The sequence below is a fragment of the Choloepus didactylus genome, chromosome 3, assembly GCF_015220235.1.
Source record: "Choloepus didactylus isolate mChoDid1 chromosome 3, mChoDid1.pri, whole genome shotgun sequence".
NCBI classification, from domain to species: domain Eukaryota; kingdom Metazoa; phylum Chordata; class Mammalia; order Pilosa; family Megalonychidae; genus Choloepus; species Choloepus didactylus.
In genome coordinates this window covers 108,298,864-108,320,817 of record NC_051309.1, presented here as the reverse complement: position 1 = coordinate 108,320,817, position 21,954 = coordinate 108,298,864, and the positions used below count along the sequence as shown (strand labels likewise).

The 21,954-nt window shown below is 40.0% G+C and overlaps 1 protein-coding gene across 1 annotated transcript in view; it reads right to left on the bottom strand.

The window, feature by feature from the left end:
- C3H4orf17 (chromosome 3 C4orf17 homolog) overlaps positions 1 to 21,954 on the bottom strand; it is a 205,483-nt gene that overhangs the window by 172,394 nt on the left and 11,135 nt on the right. The window contains exon 2 of the mRNA XM_037830316.1: positions 2,376 to 2,501. The gene's annotated coding sequence lies outside the window, so the exon portion shown is untranslated. The remainder of the gene's footprint in view (positions 1 to 2,375; positions 2,502 to 21,954) is intronic.

Sequence of the window (21,954 nt, the reverse complement as noted above, 5' to 3'; positions counted from 1 at the left end):
GCCAAACTGTAGAAGGTCAGGGTTTTGATCCCATCTCCACCTCTAACTAGGACTCCCAGCACCTGTTTCCTGAGGTCTCATCTAGTTCTCGCTAAGACTCAAATTAGAATGAGGGCTCTTACAAACTGTTATTCCTAATGTAAACCATGGGCTGTAGTGAATAATACAATTATAAAAATGTTTTTTCATCAGTTGTGACAAGTGTACCACACGAAGGCAAGGTGTTAATAATAGGGTGTGTTCTAGTTTGTTAATGCTGCCTGAATGCAAAACACCAGAGATGGATTGGCTTTTATAAAAGGGGTTTATTTGGTTACACAGTTACAGTCTTAAGGCCATAAAGTGTCCAAGGTAACACATCAGCAATCAGGTACCTTCACTGGAGGATGGCCAATGGTGTCCAGAAAACCTTTTAGAAGGGAAGGCATGTGGCTGGCGTCTGCTCCAAAGTTCTGGGTTCAAAATCACTTTCTCCCAGGATGTTTCTCTCTGGGCTGCAGTTCCTCAAAAATGTCACTCTCAGTTGCTCTTGGGGCATTTGTCCTCTCTTAGCTACTCCAGAGCAAAAGTCTGCTTTCAACGGCTGTCTTCAAAGTGTCCTTCTTGGCTGTAGCTCCTCTTCAAAATGATACTCTCAGCTGCACTGAGTTCCTTCTGTCTGTCAGCTCATTTGTATGGCTCCAGTGATTTAATTTATACCCACTCTGAATGGGTGGGGTAAAACCTCCATGGAAATTATCCCATCAGAGTCATCACCCACAGTTGGGTGGGGCACATCTCCACAGAAACACCCTAATCCAAATGTTTGAACTTAATCCCCACTAATATGTCTGACCCCACAAGATTGCATCAAAGAACATGGCTTTTTCTGGGGGACATAATATATACAAACCAGTAGAGGGTGGTATATGGGAACTCTGTATTTTATACATGGCTTTTCTGTAAACCATGTATAAAATTTCTTTAATTAAAAAAAAAAAACTTTCTCTAATTAAAAAAAAAATTAAAAAAAAGAATGGCTCTTGAAAAGAGTCATAAATTGGGGTTCTCTTTACTTTGGAACAAAAGACTGAGGGGTGTCTAGCTAAGAATAAAAGGTGCTAAAGCTTTTCTCCTTACTGCTTCAAAATAGAAGGCCCAGTGCTGGTTCTGGCAGATGAATGAGAATCATAGAAATAGATTCTCCCTGGGAAGCCTCTGAAGGTTCTGGCAAACACTTGGCTAAATTAGAAAGAAGCTGTCAGGAGAGTCAGCTTGATCAAGAACTAAATCCTTCAGAGAAAGTAAGAGAGGATAGGGTTTTAGGGCCTCAACCCCAAATCAATCAGGAGGACTGTTTCATTCCTACCTGCTTCTACACTTGAATAAAATCTGTGTACAATATCTGTCATTTTTTCTAAAGCCATTTCCTCATATTCTGAGGTTTGTCTTATGTGAGGAATATTCGATCTCTTCTTTTCCCTCAAGTTACTTTACTAAGTGGTTAATATATGGGAAATATCTTTCATGATACCTGAATTACTTGCTCTAAATGTAGCAAGGGTAAAATGAAGACACTGAGGCTACTTTCAGATACTTGATGTCTATTTCAGATGCTCTATTAGCTTCCCTGACTTTCAGACTAACCACTTCGGTAGAGGAAGTTAGGCATGTTCTCTTGGTATCAGTGCCTAAGGCAATGTTTGCCGGACTTGTAAAAGTCCCTAAAAGGGGAAATGTATAATCATGCCTTGAAGTCACCCCACTGCATGTAGGAGACTTCCAATATGAGGACCCTTCAACAAAGAATATTTTTCTCCTTTAAAAATTTACACAAGAGAAATAACCTGAAGAGAACATGCACAATGCTGTGCCTTAAAAATAACTTGGTATTTTATCTTTTCCCATGTGGGTTAACTCTCTAACTACTGAACAGAACCACCTGGGTGGGTAATTCAAAGAAACAGGACAAAAACTGAACTCTTCATCTCCTGGAAAGCTGTTCTATGTCCTGGGTTCCCCAGTTCAGTTTGTGTCCCACCATCTACCCATTTGCTCAAACTGGCATTATGCTAGATTTCTCCCTCTGCAACAGTCTCCACATCTAATGAATCATCAAAGTCTCCAGGCTTTACCTACTAAATATGAATCAGTTCCTTGTTTCCTCATCCCTGCTAGCGTGCTGCTCTGGCTTGCTCCTTCATCTCTTACCCAGGTTCCTACAATGACCATCTAACTCATGTTCCTGCCTATTGGAGACTGGCTTTGGACTTCCAAGCCTATCTATGGGAATGTCCAAATTGAACACTCATTTTCTGTTCTTTAAAATAGAAACAAAACACTTCTGAGGATAAAAGAGGAAGAAGAACGAATTGCCTTGTACCATTTTCTCTTACCTCTGGCCTCAGAGCAGGATACCTTATGTCATAGACAGAATGTGTAGGGTGGAGAGAGGATGCCCTGTTCATTGTTGACCAGATCTACTTGGTCCCAGATGATTCCTATTCAGGTGGGGCCACCACCTAAAAAGGATAAATGTAATGCTAAGCACAGGTGCACTCTCTGGTCAGGGCTCAGATCTTATATGTACCTTCTCCTCTTTTCTATCAGAGCAGGAACTCTCTTACTGGTCACTTTACCTTAAGAAGAAGGAAGCTTAATCTTCCATTGGCTTATTTCCTCTTAAAATCAAGAAAAAAGAGTCAAGGTGTAAATATCACGGACTTATCTGCTTTATCTTTCATTGTAGACAAGTTTATTAATACTTTGGGAATCAAGACATTCTTCTAATTGTATTTACTGAATTTTTAATTATAAGTGTGCCAGTTTGGATGTATTATGTCTCCCCAAATGCCATGTTCTTTGATGCAGTCTTGTGGGGGCAGATGTATTAGTGTTGATTAGGTTGGAATTTTTGATTGAGGGTTTCCATAGAAATGTGACTCAACAATGAGTGAAATGTTTGATTGGATTATTTCCATGGAGATATGGGCCCCGCCCATTCATGATGAGTCTTGATTTAATCACTGGAGTCCTATAAAAGAGCTCACAAACAGAAGGACCTCAGAGCAGCTCAGAGAGACAGTTTGGAGATGGCCACTGAAAGCAGACTTTTGCTGACACTTTAGGGATGTTAGCCTGGTGTTTGCTAAGAGAGGACAAAATACCCAAGAGCAACATTTTGAAGAAAGCCCAGGAGCTGAGAGAGGAGCTGGAACACAACCCAGAATCAGCAGATGCCAGCCAGGTGACTTCCCAGCTAACAGAGGTGTTCCAGACTCCATCGGCCTTCCTTCAGTGAAGGTATCCTCCTGTTGATACCTTAGTTTGGACACTTTAAGGCCTTAGGACTATAAAATTGTAACCAAATAAGGCCCCTTTATAAAAGCCAATCCACTTCTGGTATTTGCATAAAGGCAGCCTTAGCAAACTGGAACTCAGTATCTAATAAAAAACATAGCCAATACTACTTTCACCTAATTTTCACTGTTCTATGGGAAATTACCAAAACTTAAAGAGAAATTTTGGTATCCTATCATCTTCCTCCTAAATACTAACCAACAGGTCTTTGGAAAAGTCCGTATATGCTGCCTCTTGACTTTTTCCCTTCAAATTTCTCTTCCCAGTATTCCCCAAAGTGAATCATACAAGAGGCCATTTCTCTACTTAAAATCATTCAGAGACTCTGCTTTGCCTCCGGGATTATGAACTTGCATCTAAGTTCTTTTGCCACGGGCAGGCTGACTTCTCACCACTCCCTGCACTCTCCACTATGCTTGGGCAACACAAAAATGCTTGTGTTCCCTTTATACCCACCATGATCTGTTTGATATTTTTCCTTTACTTTCTTGTATTCTCCCTTTCTGTTCTTTTTTTCCTGAAATATTCTCCTATCAAGACTGGTTTTCTCTGCAGGACTTAGAAAGGGGCTGAAGGTGGTGTTATCTATCTAGGCTGCAAATCTATGAATGAGCAAGTTCACAGGCTTTCTCTCATCTAAGATGTGTGACAAGAGGAGAAATCAGAAAAACAAAACAAAACAAAACAAATCTGTTCTCTTCTGCAAGTGCCTTGGGACACTTTTCCAGCTGCTTGCTTGTTTCTCTTTTCCAGTAGACTTGGGGGAAATAAACAATCCACAGCGGAAAGTTTTGTGGCTCTGAAGGAGACGAATGACCAGCTGCACAGCTTGCATTAAGGACATCCTCTTACCTGTGTGCAGGACCTGGGAACTGCTTAAAGAATAAGAGAAAATGTACAGAAAGTCATCTGTCATTTTCTAGTTTATAAATGATTTCCTAGACTGTGCGAATTATTGGAGAGATTGCTTATATCCTCATTGAGACTCCAAGTTTTCTTTTTATACTTTATTCACACTTATTAGTTTTTAGCCTTACTGAGTTATCCCACTTTCCCATTTTAAATGTCCCAATTTCCCAAATAAATCCTCACCTGTAACAGATTCTAAATAAGCAAATGCAGGTTGAAAGAATAGTTTTAGTTCAAGGGCCCCTAAGCATTTTGCTTTGGTGAGTGCTATAATTTTTGTTTTATATTCTCTCTATTCCTTGTGTTGGCAAATTTGAAGCTGGGTAAGCTGAAAGCTTGACTTTTCAGTACAGTAGGGCTTACACTGAGTAGTCATTGACTTGCCTAGTGAACAACTTGAGGGCAGGACCTGTGTTGGTCAGGATCCTAGCAGGAAATAGCCAGCTTAATCAAACTGGAGTTTAATTGGAAATAGGTTAATAAAGAATGCTGAAGCACATGGGGCTTGCTACAGTGGAAAACCCTCTTCACCCCTAAGTCTGAAGAGTCAAGGGCAAGGAATATCGTTAACAGAATCTGGCAAGAGTTGGAGCCATTGAAGAGGGGCTGCTGGAGAAGAGAGTGCCCTTAGGTAGAAGAAACAGCCACTGCCAAAACAGGGCAGTCAATGAGGAGGGTAGGGAATAAACACCCGACCCTCTCTCCTGCTCTCTGATTTGCTGGTGTCTTGCATTGACTCAACCCTACCGGAATCCTGAAATCAAGGGAGGCCTAGTGGTCCAGTTGGAAGGGATCAGCCTCCTGTGGGAACAGAGAAAGGGAGAGAACAGACTGGAGAGCCAGAGTGTCACCAACACAGGATTTACATCTCATTCCTTTTCTTTCTTCCAATACCTAGTACAGTGCTTGCCACCTAGGTTTCAAGCACTCTTTAGTAAATGAATGATTCCCAGAAGGGTTTAGAGACAAATTAGGCTAATCCAAAAGCAATCAAAAATTGCTGGTGAAAGTATTTACCAACCAAAGGCCGAGGCTCATCCATGAAACCTGACCAAAGGTCTCCTTTCATAACATCACCAGTTCCCTTTCATTATTTTACCCTGCCTCAGGGTTTTCAGGTTTTGAGATAATTTATCTAGCAAAAATTTTAAAGCAGCAACTATTTTTTATCATTATTATTAATGAAAGCCACACATCACTGCTCAGCTTCTGATTAGCATGAGATAACTAAAGTTACCCTACAAGGCAATTTGACCTCTTAGTTAGCCTCTGCAGTCATATCAAGTGAAAATTACATTTGGCTACTAACTTTTGTGACCTACTGTGTTACAAAAAGTGAGATGTAAATGAATGACATGTTTATGTAAATGAAAGTATGCATGTATTTATATATGAATTTGTTTTTTCAGAACTAAGGAAATAATGCCCAGCTTAAAAGGAGATGTGTACTAGGCCAAAAGAATTGGTTTTCTTTACCATGGTAACCCACTAATCTACAAAGCACGCACGGGACTCTAAGCAGGGCATTTTGGCACCATAGCTTCTCAAATCATATCCATCACTGGTAATGTGGTTGGATTTTCTCTTCTCATTTAACACAATTTCTTTCTGAAAACAGGAATGAAAAATCTTGCTCTTTGAGAACCAAGGTTGGAATTTCATGCATTTTTTGTGGCTCTAATTTGGGTATCAGTTTCAGAATAACTATTTTTTTAAGACACCCTTAGGATTCTGGGAAAATATAAAGACCATATTCACTTATCAGTTTTATTTTTTTATTTTTTTTTTAATTCAGTTTTATTGAAATATATTCATAAACCATACAGTCATCCATTGTATACAATCAACTGTTCACAGTATGATCATATAGTTATGCGTTCATCACCACAATCTATTTCTGAACATTTTCCTTACATCAGAAAGAATCAGAATAAGAATAAAAAATAAAAGTGAAAAGAGAATACCCAAACCATCCCCCCATCCCATCCTATTTGTCATTTAGTTTTTACTCCCATTTTTCTACTGATTTTTTTTTTCAATTTTTTAACTTTGTTTATCAAAAAATTAAAAACAAACAGGCAAACAACAACCAAAAAACCCCACAACATTTCAAACAAAGCAATGGATTAAGGAAAACAAATAACCTAAAATAACTACTTTGCTTCCAATATGTTCCTACCATACCCCAAGAAAATTAATAAACCCTGTCCAAACAGAGGAGTAAGAAAAACAAATAATCTAAAATAACTACATTGCTTCCAACATGTTCCTACCATACCCCAAGAAAATTAACAACCCCTAAGAAAACAATGGAATAAGAGAAAAAAAAAATCTAAAATAACTCTATTGCTTCCAACATGATCTTCCTATATCCAAGAAAGTTTACAAACCATAATCATTCCTGAGCATTCCCATAACCTTGAGATTACCCTCCATAGTTTATCTGTTCTTATTAGATTATCATTCCCCCTCCACTAATTGGTATCCCTAGGTCCCCTACATTCTACAGTATAAAACATCGTACATTTTTCACAGAATTCACATTAGTGGTAACATACAATATCTCTCTTTATGTGCCTGGCTTATTTTGCTCAGCATTATGTCTTTTTTTTTTTTTTTTTAACCTTCATTTTATTGAGATATATTCATATACCACGCAGTCATACAAAACAAATCGTACTTTCGATTGTTCACAGTACCATTACATAGTTGTACATTCATCACCCAAATCAATCCCTGACACCATCATTAGCACACACACAAGAATAACAAGAATAATAATTAGAGTGAAAAAGAGCAATTGAAGTAAAAAAGAACACTGGGTACCTTTGTCTGTTTGTTTCCTTCCCCTATTTTTCTACTCATCCATCCATAAACTAGACAAAGTGGAGTGTGGTCCTTATGGCTTTCCCAATCCCCTTGTCACCCCTCATAAGCTACATTTTTATACAACTGTCTTCGAGATTCATGGGTTCTGGGTTGTAGTTTGATAGTTTCAGGTATCCACCACCAGCTACCCCAATTCTTTAGAACCTAAAAAGGGTTTTCTAAAGTGTGCGTAAGAGTGCCCACCAGAGTGACCTCTCGGCTCCTTCTGGATTCTCTCTGCCACTCAAGCTTATTTCATTTCCTTTCACATCCCCCTTTTGGTCAAGAAGATGTTCTCCGTCCCACGATGCCAGGTCTACTTTCCTCCCCGGGAGTCATATTCCACGTTGCCAGGGAGATTCACTCCCCTGGGTGTCTGATCCCACGTAGGGGGGAGGGCAGTGATTTCACCTTTCAAGTTGGCTTAGCTAGAGAGACAGGGCCACATCTGAGCAACAAAGAGGCATTCGGGAGGAGGCTCTTAGGCACAACCATAGGGAGGCCTAGCCTCTCCTTTGCAGCAACCGTCTTCCCAAGGGTAAAAACTGTGGTAGAGGGCCCAACCCATCAAACCACCAGTCCCCTATGTCTGTGGTCATGTTAGCAACCATGGAGGTGGGGTAGGCGAATACCCCTGCATTCTCCACAGGCTCCTCAAGGGGGCACTACATCTTTTTTTTTCCCTTGTTTTTTTTTTTTTGTTTTTTTTTTTTTTTAACTTTCCCTTCTTTTTTAAATCAAGTGTATGAAAAAAAAGTTAAAAAGAAAACATACAATAAAAGAACATTTCAAGGAGACCATAACAAGGGAGTAAGAAAAAGACAACTAACCTAAGATAACTGCTTAACTTCCAACATGTTCCTACTTTACCCCAAGAAAGTTACCTAATATAGCAACATTTCTGTGAACTTGCTCCTACTATATCCATCAGAAATTAACAGACCATAGTCATTCCTGGGCATCCCCAGAACGTTAAATAGCTTATCTGTTCTTGGATTATTGTTCCCCCTTCCTTAATTGCTCTCTATTGCTAGTTCCCCTACATTCTACATTATAAGCCATTTGTTTTACATTTTTCAAAGTTCACATTAGTGGTAGCATATAATATTTCTCTTTTTGTGCCTGGCTTATTTCGCTTAGCATTATGCCCTCAAGGTTCATCCATGTTGTCATATGTTTCACGAGATCGTTCCTTCTTACTGCCGCGTAGTATTCCATCGTGTGTATATACCACATTTTATTTATCCACTCATCTGTTGAAGGACATTTGGGTTGTTTCCATCTTTTGGCAATTGTGAATAATGCTGCTATGAACATTGGCGTGCAGATATCTCTTCGTGTCACTGCTTTCCGATCTTCCGGGTATATACCGAGAAGTGCAATCACTGGATCGAATGGTAACTCTATATCTAGTTTTCTAAGGAACTGCCAGACTGACTTCCAGAGTGGCTGAACCATTATACAGTCCCACCAACAGTGAATAAGAGTTCCAATTTCTCCACATCCCCTCCAGCATTTGTAGTTTCCTGTTTGTTTAATGGCAGCCATTCTAACCGGTGTTAGATGGTATCTCATTGTGGTCTTAATTTGCATCTCTCTAATAGCTAGTGAAGCTGAACATTTTTTCATGTGTTTCTTGGCCATTTGTATTTCCTCTTCAGAGAACTGTCTTTTCATATCTTTTGCCCATTTTATAATTGGGCCGACTGTACTATTGTCATTGAGTTATAGGATTTCTTTATATATGCAAGATATCAGTCTTTTGTCAGATACATGGTTTCCAAAAATTTTTTCCCATTGAGTTGGCTGCCTCTTTACCTTTTTGAGAAATTCCTTTGAGGTGCAGAAACTTCTAAGCTTGAGGAGTTCCCATTTATCTATTTTCTCTTTTGTTGCTTGTGCTTTGGGTGTAAAGTCTAGGAAGTGGCTGCCTAATACAAGGTCTTGAAGATGTTTTCCTACATTATCTTCTAGGAGTTTTATGGTACTTTCTTTTCTATTGAGATCTTTGGTCCATTTTGAGTTAATTTTTGTGTAGGGGGTGAGGTAGGGGTCCTCTTTCATTCTTTTGGATATGGATATCCAACTCTCCCAGCCCCATTTGTTGAAAAGACCATTATGACTCAGTTCAGTGACTTTGGGGGCCTTATCAAAGATCAGTCGGCCATAGATCTGAGGGTCTGTCTCCGAATTCTCAATTCGATTCCATTGATCTATATGTCTATCTTTGTGCCAGTACCATGCTGTTTTGGCAACAGTGGCTTTATAATAAGCTTCAAAGTCAGGGAGTGTAAGTCCTCCCACTTCGTATTTCTTTTTTAGAGTGTCTTTAGCAATTCGAGGCATCTTCCCTTTCCAAATAAATTTGATAACTAGCTTTTCCAAGTCTGCAAAGTAGGTTGTTGGAATTTTGATTGGGATTGCATTGAATCTGTAGATGAGTTTGGGTAGAATTGACATCTTAATGACATTTAGCCTTCCTATCCATGAACATGGACTATTTTTCCATCTTTTAAGGTCCCCTTCTATTTCTTTTAGTAGAGTTATATAGTTTTCTTTGTATAGGTCTTTTACATCTTTGGTTAAGTTGATTCCTAGGTACTTGATTTTTTTAGTTGCTATTGAAAATGGTATCTTTTTCTTGAGTGTCTCTTCAGTTTGTTCATTTCTAGCATATAGAAACATTACTGACTTATGTGCATTAACCTTGTATCCCGCTACTTTGCTAAATTTGTTTATTAGCTCTAGTAGCTGTATCGTCGATTTCTCAGGGTTTTCTAGATATAAGATCATATCATCTGCAACAATGACAGTTTTACTTCTTCTTTTCCAATTTGGATGCCTTTTATTTCTTTGTCTTGCCGGATTGCCCTGGCTAGCACTTCCAGCACAATGTTGAATAACAGTGGTGATAGCGGGCATCCTTGTCTTGTTCCTGATCTTAGAGGGAAGGCTTTCAGTCTCTCACCATTGAGTACTATGCTGGCTGTGGGTTTTTCATATATGCTCTTTATCATGTTGAGGAAGTTTCCTTCAATTCCTACCTTTTGAAGTGTTTTTATCAAAAAGGGATGTTGGATTTTGTCAAATGCTTTTTCAGCATCTATTGAGATGATCAATTGATTTTTCCCTTTTGACTTGTTAATGTGTTGTAATACATTGATTGATTTTCTTATGTTGAACCATCCTTGCATGCCTGGAATGAACCCCACTTGGTCATGGTGTATGATTTTTTTAATGTGTCTTTGGATTCGATTTGCAAGTATTTTGTTGAGGATTTTTGCATCTATATTCATTAGGGAGATTGGCCGGTAGTTTTCCTTTTTTGTAGCATCTTTGCCTGGTTTTGGTATTAGATTGATGTTAGCTTCATCAAATGAGTTAGGTAGTGTTCCATTTTTTTCAATGTTTTGAAAGAGTTTGAGTAAGATTGGTGTCAGTTCTTTCTGGAAAGTTTGGTAGAATTCCCCTGTGAAGCCATCTGGCCCTGGGCATTTATTTGTGGGAAGATTTTTGATGACCGATTGGATCTCTTTGCTTGTGATGGGTTGGTTGAGGTCTTCTATTTCTTCTCTGGTCAGTCTAGGTTGTTCATATGTTTCCAGGAAATTGTCCATTTCCTCTACATTATCCAGTTTGTTGCCATACAGTTGTTCATAGTATCCTCTTATAATTTTTTTAATTTCTTCAGGATCTGCAGTTATGTCACCTTTTTCATTCATTATTTTGTTTATATGGGTCTTCTCTCTTTTTGATTTTGTCAGTCTAGCTAGGGGCTTGTCAATCTTGTTGATCTTCTCAAAGAACCAACTTTTGGTGATATTTATCCTCTCTATTGTTTTTTTGTTCTCTATGTCATTTATTTCTGCTTTAATCCTTGTTATTTCTTTTCTTGTACTTGGTGTAGGATTGGTTTGCTGTTCATTTTCTAGCTTCTTCAGTGTATCCATTAGTTCTTTGATTTTGGCTCTTTCTTCCTTTTTAATATATGCATTTAGTGCTATAAATTTCCCCCTTAGCACTGCTTTTGCTGCATCCCATAGGTTTTGGTATGTTGTGTTCTCATTTTCATTCGTCTCTATATATTTAGCAATTTCTCTTGCTATTTCTTCTTTAACTCACTGATTGTTTAGGAGTGTGTTGTTTAACCTCCAGGTATTTGTGAATTTTCTAAGTCTCTGATGGTTATTGACTTCTAATTGTATTCCATTATGGTCAGAGAATGTGCTTTGAATAATTTCAATCTTTTTAAATTTATTGAGGCTTGTTTTATGTCCCAGCATATGATCTATTCTGGAGAAAGTTCCGTGAGCACTAGAAAAGTATGTGTATCCTGGTGATTTGGGATGTAATGTCCTGTATATGTCTGTTAAATCTAATTCATTTATCAGATTGTTTAGGTTTTCAATTTCCTTACTGGTCTTCTGTCTGGTTGATCTATCTATAGGAGAGAGTGATGTGTTGAAGTCTCCCACAATTATTGTGGAAACATCAATTGCTTCCTTTAGTTTTTCCAGTGTTTCTCTCATGTATTTTGTGGCACCTTGATTGGGTGCATAGACATTTACGATTGTTATTTCTTCTTGCTGAATTGCCACTTTTATTAGTACGTAGTGGCCTTCTTTGTCTCTCAAAACATCCCTGCATTTGAAGTCTCTTTTATCTGAGATTAATATTGCTACACCTGCTTTCTTTTGGCTGTAGCTTGCATGAAATAGTTTTTTCCATCCTTTCACTTTCAGTTTCTTTGTGTCCCTGTGTCTAAGATGAGTCTCTTGTATGCAACATATTGATGGTTCATTTTTTTTGATCCATTCTGCGAATCTATATCTTTTAATTGGGGAGTTTAATCCATTTACATTCAACGTTATAACCGTGAAGGCATGTCTTGAATCAGCCATCTTATCCTTTGGTTTATGTTTGTCATATTTTTCCCCTCTGTCTATTAATATCCTTTATTGTACCCATACCGAATCTCTTTAGTACTGAACCTTTCTCCAAGTCTCTCTGTCCTGTCTTTGTTTCTCTGTCTGTAGGGCTCCCTTGAGTATCTCCAGTAGGGCAGGTCTCTTGTTAGCAAATTCTCTCAGCGTTTGTTTGTCTGTGAAAAATTTAAGCTCTCCCTCAAATCTGAAGGAGAGCTTTGCTGGATAAAGTATTCTTGGCTGGAAATTTTTCTCACTCAGAATTTTAAATATATCGTGCCACTGCCTTCTTGCCTCCATGGTGGCTGCTGAGTAGTCACTACTTAGTCTTATGCTGTTTCCTTTGTATGTGGTGAATTGGTTTTCTCTTGCTGCTTTCAGAACTTGGTCCTTCTCTTCTGTGTTTGATAGTGTGATCAGTATATGTCTCGGAGTGGGTTTATTTGGATTTATTCTATTTGGAGTTCGCTGAGCATTTATGATTTGTGTATTTATCTTGTTTAGAAGATTTGGGAAGTTTTCCCCAACAATTTCTTTGAATACTCTTCCTAGAACTTTACCCTTTTCTTCCCCTTCTGGGACACCAATGAGTCTTATATTTGGACGTTTCATATTATCTATCATATCCCTGAGGTCCATTTTGATTTTTTCAATTTTTTCCCCATTCTTTCTTTTATGCTTTCATTTTCCATTCTGTCATCTTCGAGGTCACTGATTCGTTGTTCAACTTCCTCTAGTCTTGTACTATGAGTGTCCAGAATCTTTTTAATTTGGTCAACAGTTTCTTTAATTTCCATAAGATCATCCATTTTTTTATTTAGTCTTGCAATGTCTTCTTTATGCTCTTCTAGGGTCTTCTTGGTTTCCTTTATCTCCCGTACTATGGTCTCATTGTTCATCTTTAGTTCTTTGAGTAGCTGCTCTAGGTGCTGTGTCTCTTCTGGTCTTTTGATTTGGGTGCTTGGGCTTGGGTTATCCATATCGTCTGGTTTTTTCATATGCTTTATAATTTTCTGTTGTTTTTGGCCTCGTGGCATTTGCTGAACTTGATAGGGTTCTTTTAGGATTTGTAGACCTATTGAAGTCCTTATCTCTAATTTATCAGATCTACAGCTTCGTGGAGTACACTTTCTCTAACTAACCAGCAGGTGGCGTCCACGAGCCACCTGTCCTCCACATGCCAGTTCTCTCCTGCTTAGCCTTTTTGGTGAGTGGGGGAGTGAGTCTTGTGGGGTCCAATTGGTGTACCAAGCTTGCGTGTGTAGTTGGTGTTGCCTGCCCTGTATATGGGGCATGTTTCTGGGCAGTCAGGGAGGGGGGGGCTCTAACAATGAAATCTCCCTGGTGATCCTAGAGTTTTAAAGCTGCTGCAATAGTCTAATCCTTCAGTTCAGTCCTGCCACAGTTTGTCTCTGCCACTGACCCACAAGTCCTTGGTATTGGCGTATGGCTCCTGAGACTTGCAAGTGGTCCCCTCTTCCAGGCCGTGCACCCTGGGTCCTCTGTTGAGGGATGACTGTGCTATGTCACAGGTGAGTGCCGTCCCCCCAGGGCAGTTCTGGGCTGCTGGGCTGTGTAGGGAGGCTCCCAGTCTGCTGAAATGATGGCTGAATGGGGCTTTGTTAATTCACACTGCTCTACCTTCCCAGCTCTGGGACAATCAGCTGAGGTTGCAGGGAAGGCTAATGTCCACGCCCAGTTTTGTGGTGTGTGCCTGTTATTTGAAGCACTTCTGTCACACTGGGTCGTCTGGGGCAGTTCTGGGCTATGGGGCTGGTGATGGGCAGGAGTGTTTCCTGTCCACCAGAATGATGGTTGTGAGCGGACACCCCCCTTTTCTTGGGAAGTTGTGGTGTTTAGTGAATTTTCTCAGCCACTGGATTATTGCGTTTTGTCTCAGAGCTCTCCTAGTTCTGCTCTTGACTTGACCTGCCCAAATAGCAAGTCTTTGAAGCTTTCTGTATTGGGCTTCTTAGAGTAATTGTTTTAGAAAAAGAAAAAAGGATTAAAAAAACAACAACAACAACAATAAAAAAAAAAAAAAACGGGCCCTCCTCAGAGATCTAATGGGTTATTGAAATGCTAAGAGACAAAGCAACCAGGGACATTAAGGAAAGGTCCACAGGGCAGAGAGATCAGCTTTTCTTCAGGATTTGCATATGCGCCTCAGGGCCCTTCCCCTTTCTATGTTCACCAGAACTCCAAAAATCCTCCGCTTTTATTTTGGAGTTTTTCGTGTTGTTTTTTTTCTATGCCTGTCTCCTCTCTGCTGGGCTGGCTGCTCTCAGATTCTCTGGTGTCTGGTCTCAGTCTATCTATGGTTGGAGTTTGAATCAGTAGAATGAGTTTCCGATAAGGGCTGCCACTGCAGTTCTCCCTTCTCCTTCCCGGAGCTGACAGCCCCTCCTCCCCCTGGACTGAGCCTGGCAGGGAGGGGCGCGGGTCCCCTGGCCGCAAAAACTTACAGATTTCGCTGATCTCAGCAGTTCCACATTTTCATGAGTGTTGTATGAAGTATGCCCAAAGTCAGATTGCTCTGTGGTGTCCAGTCCACGCAGTTCCTGGCTTTCTACCTACTTTCCTGGAGGAGTAACTAAAACATACAGCTCACCAGTCTCCCATCTTGCCCCGCCTCACTTATCAGTTTTAAAGCTATTACAGGCTCAGCATTAGGTTACAGAGTATAGTTAATCCTTTGTATGATTAGCCAGGCTTTCATCTACTGAAAGCTCAGAAACATGGTGAAAGGCACCAGGACAAATTTTGCTCCATTTTAATAAGCATTCCCAAAGTGAGAATCAAAGTCTTTAGCCAAAGATCTTTAGAAAGAGGGGTCTCCCCTGTAGGATAGGTACTCTCTCCGGTGGAGAGTGGAATGTGGGATCTAAGAATATCTTGTTGTCAATTTCCTTATACCTTTATAGAACAGAAATCATGTTAAAGTTGAGGAGTAGTGAAAGGAGTGCTTAAGAAGTAGCTGCAATGGTGTGACTTGGCACTGGGCTCAAGTGTGCCAATGGTCTTTGCTTGGCTAGAGTGGAAGAGTGATGGATGCTGATTGTATGTAGTTATGGGTGTCTTAAGTTCTTTATGACTTCAGCTGCTTACCTAAAGGTAAAAATGGGCTGTAATAGAGATCTAATGAGAACTTGCTTTTTTTGGTACAACACTGTGTACTGCAAAAGAGCTTACCTCCTTGCCCTGTTGGGCATGGCTACATGAGAAGAGTCTCTGGGAGGTGGGCAAGTTGGGATTGAGGGAGGCAATGCCCTTCTGAGACGATAATGGCCATGCAGGAGATATGCCCACAACTCTGTTAGGGTGAAGGACCGTTTCTATCGGCTTCTGTGCCTTTGGATGGTTCTAATTTTGGTGCCCCTCTGCCATGTCAGAGAGGGTCAGGAAGGCCAGACCTTCTGACATTCTACCTCATTGCATGAATGGGGATGAGGACTGATCAACAGTGCTCTGGAAAATGACATCAGGGAGTGTAGAAGAACCTAGTATTCTCAATCCCCAGTGAACTAAAGTAAGAGTGAATTTACTACCTTTAGTGTCTGGGGCCTGGTAAAATACATTGGCCAGCCCAGCTTATTTTTTCCACCCGGCCATCAGATGTTCACTTGAGGCACACATAGTAATGGTGGGTCAAGTACCAAATATCACATGAATGTCTTGTTATATGCTTGGGATGGGGCCCATGGAGTCCTCAGGTCCTAAACAGACACTTTAGGGTATATAAACATTTCAAAGAATCCCTACTCTAGTTCTACCTGTGAGGTATTCCTAGTCTCATCCCACATATCTCAGACTACATGACCTCAAGAATATGTAATTCAAAGAAGCTTTTTGGTGCATCAGGGCTTCTACTCCATCTCCATATATCTTCTCCCTAGAGTCATGAGGTGTGGGGAGTCAGAACCTCCCAAACACAAAACTCTGTAGTAGGAGATCTCATAATACACTGCCCTTGGTTACTGCACCTAAGGAGTAACCTGGTGCCTCCTCACTTGAGATCTCCTTGGAGATCCCCTTTCTGCTGACCAAAGACCTAGGAAGACCTGAGTTAGAGGCTGTCCCTGAGGCTCAATACAACTCCTGTTTAAATCTCTGATAAGTGCCTCAGGATTTCCTTGTGAGCTTCTAGGATCCTCTCATAGGTGACGTCCTAGAGTAGAGTTTCTCTGCCTGAGATTCCATCATCTTAGAGTTGAGCTTCCATCATTAGCAACTCTGATACTTTCACATACACAGAACTGGTGGAATGGGTAGGGCAGTAGACACGTGGAGTTTCCAAGAATAAAAGGGAAGGTCAGAGTCATTATCTTCCTTACGAGTGACACTCAGTTTCCTGTCTCTAAAATAGGGATGATCCCATGACCATCTGCCTTCTGGGGTAATGGTGGGAAGTAAAATTAGGGAGGATAATTAGACTCTCAGTGGCATCAGTGGACTATTAGACTCTCTGAATCCAAAAGTTAGAGCCAGGCAACAGTTTTACTGAGAGGCGAAAGGAGAGCAGAGAAGTCAAGAGGAGGCTTACTGTGGACAAGGAGGAGTTTTAAGAAAGAGGGCACTTCTGTTTTAATCTCCCCACCGTCAGAGTTTTGTGGATTTTATGATATCTCCAATATAATTGTGTACTCAACTGGAGCACAGGCTCAGCTTCAGGTGAGTCACTGAGGGGTGAAATAGTTTTCACATACATCCTGTGAGCTTAATTAAAGCCTTCTTAAGTACTGTTTTTTCTCAATGAGAGGAAAACAAGAAAACAAGAAATCAGTGATGTTGACATGAATGCTTAATTTCATCCTCACACTTGGTTTAGACAAGACAACCCTCTTTGTGACCTCAGTTTATCTGAGAGAAAAATCTTTGTCACACTCTTTCTCTCATCTCTACATCCCCTGATACTCCCAAGTTACATTCCACTTGTCCTGAGCCTCCTCTGTGGCATCATTTACATGCAAAGTATTGGACTACCCACCTTTTACATCACAAGTCTACCAAATGCAAAAGACTGGAAAGCACAGATTTTTATCGGTAGCAAACTGAACTGATAATATGTGGTGAGCAGAAGAAAGGATTCTGCTAAAGAAAACATGATATAGTTATAATCTGTGAGAGCTGGAAATGATCAAAAATGTCTTCAATTTCAACCCTCCTATTTTATATGTGAAGAGTGTGGAAAATAAAGTCATAAGTGGATTGGCTCAGGGAGGGGATAGGAACACATGGTCTTTTTTTAGTGTGATGTCTTCTATTCCTTTCATCTGGACACTCCATTTTCTAGCAGCATAAGTGTCTTTTCATTATTAAGTTATATAACGGAAGGAACTGACCTCTGCTGCTTGCTGTGGAAAGGTCAGGGAACAATGTGTGTCTGCCAATAGCCAGAGGGTGTTCATCTTTGGATTGGAAGGGCTTTAGCAGTCATCTAGCGTGACAACCTCTCCCATATGGTGTTGAATTCTCTCCACTGTGATCTGCCAAGGAGTTTTATAATCAATACAAGGATATCTCCAAGCCTGGGAAATCCTCACTATGTGAACAAATGTGTTCTATTGCACAAGAGTCAGTCTAGAGAAGTTGTTCATCATGTCAGGCTGAACTCTGCCTCCTTCTAACTCCTAGCTTTTGCCCTGGCTGCAGAGATAGGCTTTACCTACCTTATATGCCCCAGAGAACAGATGTGACTATTTATCCACATTCCAGCACTTCTTCAGATGGTTGGGAATAGCTGGCGATTTCCCCCAGTTCCATCCAAGCCCTTCTCTCTCAAGTGAACATCCCAGTTTCTTCATGACTTCTTGAATTTGCTTAAGGAGAGCAGTACATAAAGACCACAAAACCTCCCAGCACTGCTTTTGGATGCCCAGCAAAGACTATGTCCTGTGAGTTCTCCTCTGTCTGAAGTAGAAAATACATCTAGAAATTAGCAGAATGTCCAGGTATTTGAGTTTAAAAATTTTGACCATCAGGCATTTTAATGTTTTGCTACTATTAATAGGAATTTTAAGTCTTTATGTTTTCTACTTTTTTCAATACCTACTTAACCTTAGAGAGTCCCAATTTCCTCTTCTGTAAAATAGAGGTGATAATAACTAATTGTGGGGCCAATACATTAGAGAGTATGTCTGTGAAGTGCTTTGCAGTGTACCTGACACAGAGTGGGAACTCAATGGATGGTAGTGAAGATTATAACCTGCAGAAACTTATTTGTGCCCCTATCACCTCTCCTAGCTCCTCTGTCTCCACCATCTTCCCTTTCTCTTTGCAGAGTCAGAACTCACTCTTTCCCCAAAGTCCCTCTATTCTTCTATATAAAGATTCCAGTTAACACCTGTCTTTCCTACCTCTGAGTTTCCATCACAGACAATCATCTCGATTGTCATGGTCTCAAATTGTTTCATGTTTAAAATTCTATTTAAACTCCTCTCTTGCTTTTACTCTTGTCTCCCCAACAACCCCAAACACACACCCATAGTCTTTTCTCAACCAAACAATAGAATAAACCTGTCAAAATATCTGTCAGTTCCTCCATCTGCACAAAACTTTCCTGTGGTTTTCTATCTCATTTAGAATAAAAGTTAAAATCTTTTTAGTGTCAACACTAAAGTAAGCTTGCTCCCCATTACTTCTCTAACCTCATACGCTTTCATGATCCCCCTTGTTCAGCGTGCCCTGTCCACACCAGTCTCTTTGCTAACCCTGGAGCCTGCCAGGCAGACTTCTACTCTTTGCTGTACCCTTTACCTGGAATCATCTTCCGCAAACAGCTCTATGTCTCACTCCCTCAGCTCCATCAAGTCTAAGCTAAAACAGCATGCTCTGAGACCTTCCCTGATCACCCTCTTTTAAATTGTATATACATCCCATCTAAAGAAACTCTGTGCTCCTTCCCTGCTTTATTTTTCTTTTAGCACTTATCATTGCCTAACTTACCATGCAAATTACTTATTTTGTTTATAAAATGAACAATGAGTAAATTTCACTAGAGTGTAAGTTGTGCAAATGCACGAAATTTTCCTACAACAATGCCCAGTACATATTACACACTCTATTTGTTCATCTAGAATGAACTTGCTGTGGGTAGGAAAGTGGTAAGGTGGGAAGACTATGGGTTTTGTAATTCAAATTCCTATTCTACCACTAATTGTGTTATTTTGCCAGACTGCTATGACATATATCATACAATGGGTTGGCTTAATAACAGGAATTTATTGGTTTATTGTTTTGGAGGCTCGGAATCCATGATCAAGGTGTTAGGAAGATCATGCTTTCTTCCCAGAGTCTGTAGCATTCTGATGCTGGCTTGCAGCAATCGTCTTGAGTTCCTTGGCTTGCATCTCTGCCTCCTGTTACATGGCAATCTCATTCCTTGTATCTGTTCTGGTTTTCCCTGACATCTGGCTTCTCCTGTGGAGCTTTATCTCCTCTGACTTATTATGCCCAAATTTCATCTACTTATAAAAACCCCAGAAATAATGATTAAAGCTTACCCTGATTCAGTTGGGCCACAACTTAACTAAAAATATAATTTTCTAAAGTTCCTATTTACATGTGGATTCACACTCACAGGAATGAGAATTAAGAATAAAATCATGTCTTTGTTGGGATACATAATTCAATCTACCACACTAACCTTTGGAAAAGTTACTTAATCTCTCTCACCTTCAATGACCTCTGTGTAAAAGAGGAACATAACAATAACTACCTTCTGGTGATCTATTGAGATAGTGAGGTCTCCCAGTTGCAAGTAAAAATCCATGCTCAGTCTCTGTTTACCAAATCTCCATGGGTTGTTGGCATTTCCTTCCACTGCAAACATACTTTTCCTGTTGAGTGGGTGATTAGAATATAGAGAGCTCAAGTTTCATGCTATCTCTCCAAAGGAAAGAGAACTTCCCTCTCTAGGAAGCTTTGTTTAAAAAAATCAAACAAGCCTGTCTTAGGTCATGTGCCCATTCCTTGGGCCATTTTTTTTGGAAAGAAGGATGTGACTGATGATTGGCCAGGTCTTGGTCATGGGCTCACCCCCACGGCCAGGGTGTTGCAGAGGCCGCTCCATTGGAAAACATGGAATCAGGGAGGAGTAATTCCCCAAATGAAGGGGATGTAATTTAAAAAGCTGTAATAATGGAATGCTCCAGATTCAATAATAACAGATGCCTATGACAAATTATGAATTTTTTAACTTATGGAATGCAAGGAAGGACGAACCACCTAACAAAGAACACAGCAGGAAAGCACTTGGATCTCAGTACCAACTAAAGCCAAGAACTGAGCTTAGACTCAGAGTAGTGTCCCTCTTTACTGTTTCTATCTGCTTCTTTGAATGAATGGGCTTAGTTTGCCTTCACAAGAGGCTGGTTTCCTCCAAGTCATGAGACATAGTGGTGGTTAATACCATTCCCACCAATAATTCATTCTGCCTCTTGATTGATGGTCTTGTAACTAATCAAGATGTTTTGTAGGCTGCCTCAGCATCCATTTTCATTGGGCTAAGCCACTTGCTTCAATACTGACCTTTGGCCTAATTAATGAGCAGCTTTCCAGTCATGGGGCATAGACTCTCCCAAAGCCCAAATCTCATATTTGTGGGTACCACCCACACCACCTACATACCTCACCCAAATCCTCACCCAAATCCCAAATAGTAAGCTAAACCATCAACACATCCTCTGATACTGGTCCCTTTCCCTATTAGTGTGCATGTGCTTTAAACTAATCAATTTTTGAATCCTGCAGGAAATCTACTAACTTCCACCTTTGGACCAACCACAATAAAGGCACAAGCCCACAGGTCCCTCTAGCTCTGCATGTTGCTCCCCACCTGCTGGTTGAGCCACCTGAGCTGAATATGGCACACTTCTCCCTTTGGAGCCTGTAAGTAACAAGCTATTTTCCTCATGCATTATGGCTTTGATTTCCCATTGTGTTGCAGCTAACCTCTACACGGACCGAAATTTATATTCCAACTTAACTAACTGATATGGAAGCAGGAGATTTAGGCAACTCTGAGTTGCAGAAGACTTTGACCTGTGTGTTCCCCACATACTCCTGCTTCCTCCCCATTTCTTGAGTCTCCCATCTCCTATGTCAGCCTCCATAGGTAGGTGCTCATGTAATCTATTTTCCACACTGGTACAATTTTAAGAATGAAAGACAGCATTATTAATAATTATGCCGAGGAAAAAAGGCACAAGCCAGTAGTGTCCTAGGAAATTTAGAACATACAAGCACTCTGCCTTTAGCTTTTCACTCTCTCACTTCCATCTACCCATTTAAGAGCTGCTCTTAGATTGTGTCTTATATTAGTCATTTTTGTCTCTGCAAAGTACTTTCTCTCCCAGAGAAATTTTAAACATTAGCTTATATGGAAAAATAAGTAAGTTTATTTCTTTTATAAAGGATGTAGGGAAGATTGTCTTTGTTATGTTTAATTTTATAATTTTTAAAAAGATGACTTTATGAATCAATGCATTTAATCAAAGGTGTCCCTTACTGCAACCTGAAATTTTTTCTTTGCTATGTTATAGGACTGTGAACACAGCTGAATACAGTAAGCTAAAGCTAAACTGGTGATTTTTGGAGAAGTAATCAAGTAGATTTCCCTGTATTAAACTCTTTTTTTTTAATTTTTGAAACTTTTAATTTATATTTTGGTCTTATAAATGATCCTTTTTAAATTCCTTTCCCTGAAAAAGTGTAAAACACAAAAATTTGCCAAATATCAGATCCACATAAACCCTTAGAAAGATTTTCTGTGTAGTCTTCATTAGTGCAAATCTTTGTGAATGCTTCACTCTCAGTGCAGATTCTGACTCTGTTTTGCGATAATGAAACTACAGTTTTTATGCAGTATTCATTATAAACCATAAAAAACATTTCTATTAAAAAGAAAGCTGGG